This window comes from Mustela putorius, unplaced genomic scaffold (assembly GCF_011764305.1).
Source record: "Mustela putorius furo isolate JIRA1106 unplaced genomic scaffold, ASM1176430v1.1 tig00003834_pilon_pilon_pilon, whole genome shotgun sequence".
Classification (NCBI taxonomy): domain Eukaryota; kingdom Metazoa; phylum Chordata; class Mammalia; order Carnivora; family Mustelidae; genus Mustela; species Mustela putorius.
This window is the reverse complement of record NW_025421987.1, coordinates 48,819,709-48,830,162: the sequence shown is the minus strand read 5'-3', so window position 1 is coordinate 48,830,162 and position 10,454 is coordinate 48,819,709. Positions and strand designations below refer to the sequence as shown.

Below are 10,454 nucleotides of genomic sequence, written 5' to 3'. Positions count from 1 at the left end.
ATAATGCAATCAAGATAACATTTATCAGTGTCAAAGAAAGTTGTTTGTAAATATGTGCTAGAATATATCACTCAGCATAAAAACTGAGGAAATAGTATAGGAAAAGACTGTAATCAAACAACAACAAAAAAACCCCCAACCCCCCCCAAAAAAAAACCCACCTCAATACATGAGAAGATAGAGTAAATGAAAGAATGATGAGCTCTGACACATCTGTTATCTAAGGAGATACGTAAACAGATGTAGAGTGACTGAATATGTGTAATATAAATACTAACTGGTACTTCTTGAAGTATAAGTGGCATACTGAATAAGAATCTTGATAATAGACTCTAAAGGCAATTAAAATAGATCAACAAATTCTAGGAACTTGTGGGTGGGGAGAGGAGAAGTGAAAGTGTTCTAAAGGGCTCATCCAGAGAAGGAACAGAGCACCGAGCAAACAGAAATAGGTGAAATCTTATTTGCATATAACCCTTATTTTTGTATGGATTTCACTTTGAATGTATGAAAATATAATCACCAGTTGCATGAAAAAGTGCAATAGAATTTCATAATTACAAAGAGGAAAAGATAAGAGTAATGATCAAACAGGAAAACTATGTAAGGGAAATAATTAAAATAAGGACACATTTTTAAAAATGCAAACAAATAGGGTGAAAAGAATAAAACATGAATGTTTAATTTTCCCAATGTATAAAACAGATTCTCAGATTGGCTTGAAAAAAAAAAAAAACAAAACCTATCAATATACCCCTTAAAAAAAGTGTTTAAACAAAGTAGTGAAGAAATGTTGAAAATTTAAAAATGGCATAAGAAATAAGCAATTGCATACAGAAAAATTGAGGAAAGACAGCATTAATAGCAGATAAAGTGAATTAAGGTTAAAAGTTCTAAATAAGATAAAGACTATGCAATGACAAAGGCACAGTTTACAAAGAGCATATAACACTTATAAGCCAGTTTTTAAGGTATTACCAGCTTCAAATTTACTGTTCAATATTTTGCTTTGTAATTCTGGAATTAGAACTCTGAAAAGCATTTCTGATTTATCAGTTTGCTCCCTGTTGAGCTCTGGCAATAAGGGGCAATAAAGGGTTATCAAAAGATAGATGAAAGAAACTGTTCTTTTTCTTACCATTTGTATCTTGTTCCTATTAGCATCACCCTAATACATCTTTACTCTGCAGTAACATTTCCTTACGGTAGCAGCAGCTGACTCTGCAGTTTTCTGAACACCATGTTTATTGTGCCACTTCAGGTAAACCAACATTAATGGTCTTCCAGCTTTTTTTAGGGTTAAACCCCAATCCCAGGAGTCCACTCATCTTAGCTCAGAAATGCCAGTATCAACCAACAATACATCCTTCTTTGGCATCTCCGCTCTGGATATTGTCATTGCTTCTGCAGTTTCTAGCTCTGTGTTATTCAAGGGTTCTTGTCACGCCTTTTGGTTCTTTAATACCTAATTAACTTTTAGATATTTTATATTGAATTATCTCATTTAAATAACTATAAGAAGGCACATGGGTAGCTCAGTCGTTAAGCATCTGCCTTTGGTTCAGGTCAAGATCACAGAGTCCTGGGATTGAGCCCTCCACTGGGCTCCCTGCTGGCGAGGGCTCCCTGCCAGGTGGGAAGTCTGCATCTCCCTCTCCCACTTCCCCTGCTTGTGTTCTCTCTCTCTCTCTCTGTGTGTGTGTGTGTGTGTGAAATAAATAAATAAAATCTTTTTTAAAAATTAAAAAAAAATTAAAAATTATGGTTTTGAGAAGATGGTCAGAGAGTTGGTACCATAGATGTGAGATTTTTTAAATTTGCACATAAAAACAGATGTTACAATTATAATGTCATATTACAAAGTCAGCAACGATAATATTTACAAACAAGACAACAGTATATCCTTACAAGCTTCAAAATAGAAGCAGGTGGAGAAAAGCCATCAGTAGACATGAGACCTATATCTTCTGGGTGTCTATGCAGGGAAAAGCAGAGAGAAGTAATAGGGTATTTGATGGACCTGAGGGCAGAAGAGCCCCACATAAACTAAAAATTATTCACTGGAAATCATGGCAATTCAATTTGGGAACAATAACTAAAACTTGAAGAGATTTAGCATATTTCAATAACCAGTAAGTCTTAAGAACTTGCTAATTCCCTTAACTTCTCATAGGGTTTCCTCCAAGTACAAGGTTTCATACTGAAGAGAAATTGCTGTGATAAAACAAAATTTTTCAGATTAGAAACAACTGAAATAAAGGAAAAAGAAGGTCTAGATAAAAGAGAAAAGGAAGCAGCTAGAAACTGCCCCAACCAAGCCATTACTAATACATGAAAACAACACAAAAAAGGATCTCATAACTAGTTAGAAAAGCTATCTGAACTAAATCTAAGAAATCATGAATATTAAATTTATATAAAAGAATAGAAAATAAAAATAGAAAACTTTTTTAAAGATTTTATTTATTTATTTGACAGAGAGAGCACAAGTAGGCAGAGACACAGGCAGAGAGAGAGAGAGAGGGAAGCAGGCTCCCTGCTGCGCAGAGAGCCTGATGTGATGCAGGGCTGGATCCCAGAACCCTGAGATCATGACCTGAGCCTAAGGCCGATGCTTAACCCGCTGAACCACCCAGGTGCCCCATGATATAGAAAATCGTTGAAGTCAAATACTAGGCAAGTATCTATAAGAAAACACAATAATAGAATAGCCCTGCAGGCAAAGAAAACACACTAGAAAGACATACTGAACATACATGCAAATTGAAACATACCATTTCAAAATGAGTTAAAAATATTAGAAAAAGTTAGAAGGTATGTAAAAACAATAAGAATCAGAACTAGAAAAACTCAAATTAGCTGATATAACTCAAAAAATAAAAATCTATTTGATAATTGATGAATAAACTAGAGAAAGCATATACTCAAATATAACAAATAATATCTTATTAGAAAGAGTAGATTAAAAGACTTAAAATAACAAAAAATGAGATAAAAAGGATTTGAGAGAAAATGACAAATATTGGAGAGATAAAAAGATTTGACATATGGATGGGGTGCCTGGGTGGCTCAGTGGGTTAAAAAGATTTGACATATGGAAATGGTAATAGAATAGAATAGAAATTTAGGTAATAGAACAAATATAAAAAACTTGCTGAGGGGTGCCTGGGTAGCTCAGTTGTTGAGCATCTGCCTTTGGCTCAGGTCGTGATCCTGGGGTCCTGGGATCATGCCCCACATCAGGCTCCCTGCTCAGCAGGAGACATGCTTCTCCCCCTCCCACTCCCTCTACTTGTGTTCCCTCTCTCGCTCTCGCTCTCTCTGTCAAATAAATAAATAAAATCTTGGAAAAAAAAAAAAAAGAAAAACTTGCTGGAAGTATTATTATAAAATAGGTATTAAAAGAGCATACTTTTAACTGAAAATATCAACCCAGAACAACCAAGACCAAGACATATTCTAATAAAATGGACTTAAAAGAAACAGAAAAAAATCCTTTGGGAATCTAGGGAAAAGAGCATATATTTAGTAAGGGCATCAAAATGATATTACCATGAAATTATTTTTTAGCATCAATACTTTAAGCCACAAAAATAGAGTAACACATTTAAAATACTTAAATGTAACAAGGCATAAATAGGATAAAGCAAATGAGTAATAATGATATATTCTATATCTATTATTTTGTGTGGCCAGGATTCTCAGTACAGAAGAAACAAAGTACAGATGTAAAATTAAAAAGGTTATATAAAAACCATGTAGTTTTGAATTTGTAAAATCCTAGAAAAAAAATTACCAACCAATAGCAAATAGTAGCCCTAGTTTCCAGACTATTGTTTGGACATACCTTTGTTTGTTTGTTTGTTTGTTTGTTTAAAGGAAACCATGGCTGCTTCAAGAAATTACTTATGATGAAATTAGCAGACACATTCTTTAAAATATAAATATTTTGAAAGATTTATAGGAAAACATGAAAATGAGAGGAATGGAAGATAAGAAAAAACCCTAAAATGAAATATTTATATCTAAAAAATATATCCAAATGAAGAAAAAAAACAAAAGCAATAAATGAGCTGACTGTACACTAAAATAAAAGATAAATGAACTGAAGATATAGCAAACAACAACAAACTTTGAAGCTAAAGGACAAAGAGCAAAAGGGCTGACAGTAAATGAATACATTGATTCTTGTGACTGTACGGCAATATCAAGTATCAAGTAATCTAAAATAAGTATAGATGGTGTCCTAGAAGAGGGGGGCAGAAAATTTTTTAATGAAATAACAGTCAAATATTTTTCAGATTTGAAGAAAATTGTCTATGCACAAGAGCCCAAAGTCTAGTGAGTCCCTAGCAGAGTGAACGCCAAGAAAATCATGCCAACATATGGAAATTATTGAAAGTTAATGACAAAAAAAAAAAATTAAATGAGCCAAAGACAAAAAAGGCATTTTACATATAGTGCAGTTAATAAAATAAGAGTTGACATTGACTTTTCATTAGAAACAATATAAGCTGGAGAGCAATGGAAAAACATCTTCAAAGTACTGAAAGAAAGAAAGACCTATAACCAGATTCTATATCTAGTTAAAATATCCTTCAAAAATGAAGGCAAAGTAAAGACATTTTCAGACAAAGCTAAGAAAATGTATCACAAACCAACACTATAAGAAATGATGAAGTTATTTTAGACTTAATAAAAATAATGCCAGATGGAAATGTGGACCTACACAGATGTTCTAACAACCTAATTAAAAGCATTTTACCTGGTTAGGTAAAAAAGCAAGGCAAACTGTATGGTGTGCACAATAATCACTTTGAATATGAAGACAGTGGTAGGTCTGTAATCATAAAAGAAAGCTAACATGACTATACTGATATCAGAAAAATGAACTTCAGGTGAAATGGTATTACCAAAGTAAAGAATGGCATCAAATTAATGGATCAGTTCATCAAAAGGGATACAAGTCTTGAATGTATATTCACCTAACAAACTGAGTTTCAAAATGCATGAAACCAAAGCTATGAGAACTGAAAGGAAGATTACATTAATCTATAATTATGGTTGAATATTTCAACACTGTTTAGTAACTGATGAAAGAAGTTGACAGCAAATCACTAAGTTTATAGAAGATATGAACAGCAATATCATTCTGCTTAACCTAATCGAAATATAGAAAACTACATCCAGCAAAAAATACATGTACCTTTTGAGTGCACAGAAAATACTCATCAAGATAGATTATATATTGAACCACAAAAACATTCCAGTAAGTGAAAGGCAGTCAATATCATACAGCATTATTCTCTGAATATAATTAAATGAAATATAAAAATAATTTAAAAATTATCTGTAAATAAATACCTAAATATTTGAGAATTAATTACACAGGTTTAAATGACCTATGATTCAATGAATAAATAACATGGTAATTTAGAAAATATGTTGAATTAAACCGAAATGATATGAAATTATTTTTTAATTATAATTAGAATACACATCAAAACTTGTAGAGTACAAATAAAGTGATTCCTAGAAGGGAGTTTGTAGCTTTAAGTGCTAATGTTTTAAAAAATAATAATAGTAAGAGAAAACATTTTAAAAATCAATGATCTATTTTAAAGAGCTGAAAATTAAGGCCAGTATAAGTAGAATGAATGAAATAAAGAATAGAATTTGAATTAAACAATAAATAGAAAAAAGTCCAGTGAACAAAGAGCTAGGTCTTTGAAAAGATCAATAAAATTGATAAACCTCTTTCTAGAATGATCAAAAAAATAAAGGAAGATAAAAAATGTCAAATATAAGGGAATGAAAAAGGATAAATTTCTATGGAGCTTATATACATTAAAAGAATAATAACTACCTATTTTGTGAAAAAAAAAAAAAAACTGACTACTTAAAACTGATAGAATTGAAATAATCTGAAAGATCAAATTAACAAAACTGGCACAGAAAAAAGTTACATGTGAAAAACTCTCCCAGTAAACATGAAATTTATTTTTAAAAACTCCCCACCTTTAAAACAAAATCAAAGTCATTAGTCCTACATGATAGGACTGGTAAATTTAAGAAAAGATTGGAAGAAAAGTAACACTAATCTTATATAGATTTGAGAAAACAGTGGGAATGAAATACTTCCAATACTTCATTTTAGGAGACCAACATTGTCCTAATACTTAAAACTGGAGAGAGAGGTTACAAGGAAATAAAATTACAGACTAATATCCCTTATGAAGGTAGGTGCAAAAATTCTTATCAAAATACTATAAATCTAATCTAGTAATACATAAAAATAATGTATCCTTACCAAGTAGTATTTATCCCAGATAAGTAAAATTGATTCAACTTTTAAAAAATACAGATATTTAACTTGAAATGGATCAGAGATCTGAAAATAAAAGCTAAAACATTATGAAACTTCTAGAAGAAAGCCAAGTAGAAAATCATTACAAAACTGAGGTAGACAAAAATTTTTGAAATAAAACACCAAAAAGTCCCATCATAAAAGCAAAAAATAATAAGCTTATCACAATTAAAAACTCTTTAATTTTTTAAATGTCTTTTATAAATTTTAATATATTCTTTAATAAAATAAGGAATTAAAGTGACTGGGGAACTGGTTACAAAAGTTATTGAGAGAGTGGGCATGTGGGATCTGAGATGTAATTGGTTGAATATGTAAATTTCAGGCATCCATGAGGAGATCATCCTGACTCTGTTGACATCCTGAAGTAATGCTCAATGCCAAGAAATCTCCTTGACCTTAAAAACCTATTTGGCAAGGTAAGGCCATACTTCATCCCAAGGTAGAATGTGAAAGCAGCTATATACCTTAGGACTAACTTACAATCTATTATTCTTTTGCAAACATCACTTATTGTTTGATTCTGACCTTCCTACTCCTTTTGTTCTTTCCAGTTTCTTCTCAATCATCAGCTATTAACAGTGCTCATCCAACTCATCCTTACTGAATTGTCTTTCTTTGCTTGATGCTGTAGAAGTGCTGAAAGAGCCCATAGTGATAACTGCTTTTCTTCTTTTCTTCTGTGCTTCCCACTCAGGATTGTTTTATTATCCATTTCCTAGGTGTAAACCTGTATTATAGTGTGTTTTGTTATGACACAGTTGCAGTCTCCATTCCTTTCAGAGTGGTCTTAAGAAATATTATTTTAGGTTTTGCAACAGTGTTTTTATTTTATTTTTTGCCAGTTTTATTGAGATATAATTGATACATAGCACTGTACAAATTTAAGATGTATAGCATGATTCAATTTACATATTTGTGAATAGATTACCACAGTAAATTTAGGTAATTTCCATCATCTCATATAGATTTAAAAAAAAAAGGAAAAAGAAAATGTTTTTTTCCTTGTGATGTTGAGTGTTTTTTACCTGTGATGACAACTCTTTACTCTTTTAACAGCTTTCAAACATACCATAGAGCAGTGTTAACTGTAGTCATTATTATGCATATTACATCTGTAGTACTATTTATCTTAGAACTGAAAGTTTGCTCCTTTTCACCACCTTCATCCAATTCCACCCTCCACAACCCACTGTCTCTGGTAACCAGAAATCTGATCTCTTTTTTCATGAGTTTGGAGGGGTTTTTTTGTTTGTTTGTTTCTTCAGATTCCACATATAAGTGAGATCATGTGATATTTGTCCTTTTTTAACTTATTTCACTTAGTATAATATCCTGACGGTCCATCACTGTTTTCCCAATGGCAGGACTTTGTTCTTTTTTTAAATGGCTGAATATTCCACTGAATGTGTATTATTTGTATATTATGTATGTATTACCACAACATCTTTATCCATTTATCCATGAATGGACACTTGGGTTGTTTCTGTGTCTTAGCTATTATAAATAATGCTACCATGAACAGAGGAGTCCAGATATTTTTGACAGTGTTTTCATTTCCTTCCAATATATTCCCAGATGTGGAATTGCTGGAGCATATGTTAGTTCTAATTTTAAGTTTTGGAGGAACCTCCTTACTATTTTCCATAGTGGCTATACCAATTTACATTTCTACCAATGGTGTGTGTGTTCCCTTTTTTCCACATCCATATGAGCATTTGTTATCTCTATCTTTTTGATTATGCTGTGAGGTAATACTGTGGTTTTGATTTGGATTTCCCTTTGGGATATTGAGCATGTTTTCATGTATCCGTTGGCCATTTGTATATTTTCTTTGGTCACATTTTTTAATTGTATTTTGGGGGGTTGCTATTGAGTTGTATGAATTTTTTATATGTTTTGGGTATTTTATTTATCAGATATATAGTTTGCAAATATTTTTCCCATTTTGTAGGCTGTCTTTTTACTTTGATCAAATTTTTTTTTGTTTCTTTGTTTTTGTTTTCTGTGCAGAACTTTTTAGTGTTAGGAGACCCACTTATTTTTTACTTTGTTGCTTGTACTTAAGATGTCATACTCAAAAAGATCATTGCCAAGACCATTTCAAGGTTTTTTTCCTTGTGTTTTCTTCTAGGAGTATAAGGTTTCTAATCTTATCTTTAAGTCTTTAAACTATTTTAATTCATTTTGTGTGGTATAAGATAAGGGTTTAGTTTAATTTCTTTACATGGAAATACCCAATTTTTCCAGCACCATTTATTGAGTAGACTGTCTTTCCTCCATTGCATATTCCTGGCTCTCTGGTCAAATATTTGTTGACTGTATACACGTGGGTTTATTTCTGTGTTTTTGATTCTGTTCCATTGGTCCATATGTCTGTTTTAATGCCAGTATGATATGATTTGATTAGTATAGCTTTATAATATAGCTTGAAATCAGGAAGTATGATGCCTCCTATTTTTTCTTTTCTCAGGATAACTTCTGCTTTTTAAAACACCCCATTAATAAAATGAGAAGGCAAGCCATAGATTGGGAGAAAAAGTCATATATATATATAACATTATATATTTATAATTATATTTTATATAAAAACTATTGTATATAATTTTATATAAAATTATTTGTTTTTAAATAATATATTACTAGTAAATAAATGCTGAAAAGGTATTTATTATCAATAGTCAGAAAAATGCAAACTGAAACCCAGATGACCAAATGACTATAAACCTTTTAATTCGATCAAGATGAAAAGAACTAGGAATACCAACTATTGGCAAGAATGTGAAACAACAGAAACTCAAACATTGCTGGTGGTATTGAAAAACTGCACACTTTAGAACACTGTTTAACAGTTTTACAACATCTTAGAAAACATTTATACAAATAAGTCGATGTCAAGAAATAGCCTAATAATTTACCTTATTCCAAAAATGAGGAGAAAATTATATAGAATTTCATCCCAGTAATAATCAGTGCTGGAAGGCTATGAAACATCATTTACATTTCCCCAGAAAAAGAAAGAACATCCAAAGAATTTGATATGAAACCAAATTATTGCACAGGTTTAGGCTAACAGATGTTATAAACCTATAAAAATCATAGGATAAATTATATCACTTTTAAAAAGGAAAACACTGAAATTATTAAAAAGAAAATGAGCCTAAAGAAAAAACAAAAACTTAAAAAAAAAAAAAGAAAAAACAAAAACTTGTAGCAAACATTTAAAAAGTAAAAGAAGAAGGGGTGCCTGGGTGGCTCAATCAGTTAGGTGTCTGGCTCTTGATCTTAGCTCAGGTCTTGATCTCAGAGTTGTGAGTTAAAGCTTTGTGTTGGGCTCCACACTGAGCATGGAACCTACTTAAAAAAAAAAAAAAACAACAACAACAACAAAAACCAAACCCATAAAATAATTTGACAGAACCAAGTCCAAACATATCTCTCAGATGAATAAATTTACATGGAATAAACTTACCTAGTAAAAGAGAAAAACTCTTAGATTGAATCACAAAGCAAACCCAAGTATAAACTATAGATTAAAGAGATCTAATCCAGAAAAGTTGAAAATTAATAGTTGGTATAGACATAACTACAAGTATCCACAAAATAAAAATAGGGGATATTTGTGCATGTTTTTCCCCAGTTTTACTGAGAAAGAATTGGCATACGTCACTGTGTAAGCTTACGGTGTACAGCATGATGGCTTGATTTCCATGTATTGTAAAGCGATTCCACAATAGGTTTAGTTAATATCCACCATCTCATGTAGATAAAATAAAAAGGAAAAGGAAAAAACAATGTTTCCTTGTGATGAAAACTCTTAGGTTCTACTCTTAACAACTTTCCTACATACCATACGGCAATGTTAACTATAGTCATTATGCTGTATATTATATTTGTATTATTACTTGATGTGATAAAGATAAATATAAGATATAAGGTAAACATAAGATAACCAGAAGTTTATACTTTTTCACCACTTTCTTCCAATTCCCCCTCCTATCATCCCTGCCTCTGGTAATCAATTATGATCTCTTTCTATGAGTTTAATGTTTGTTTGTTTGTTTTTCTGGATTCTGTATATAAGTGA

At 31.4% G+C, this 10,454-nt stretch overlaps 1 protein-coding gene across 1 annotated transcript in view; it reads left to right on the top strand.

Moving 5' to 3' along the window:
- Window positions 1-6,646: 6,646 nt before the first annotated feature.
- The window catches only part of SLC9A9 (solute carrier family 9 member A9), a 668,807-nt gene continuing 664,999 nt past the window's right edge, over window positions 6,647-10,454 (top strand). The window contains exon 1 of the mRNA XM_004754464.3: window positions 6,647-6,786. The gene's annotated coding sequence lies outside the window, so the exon portion shown is untranslated. The remainder of the gene's footprint in view (window positions 6,787-10,454) is intronic.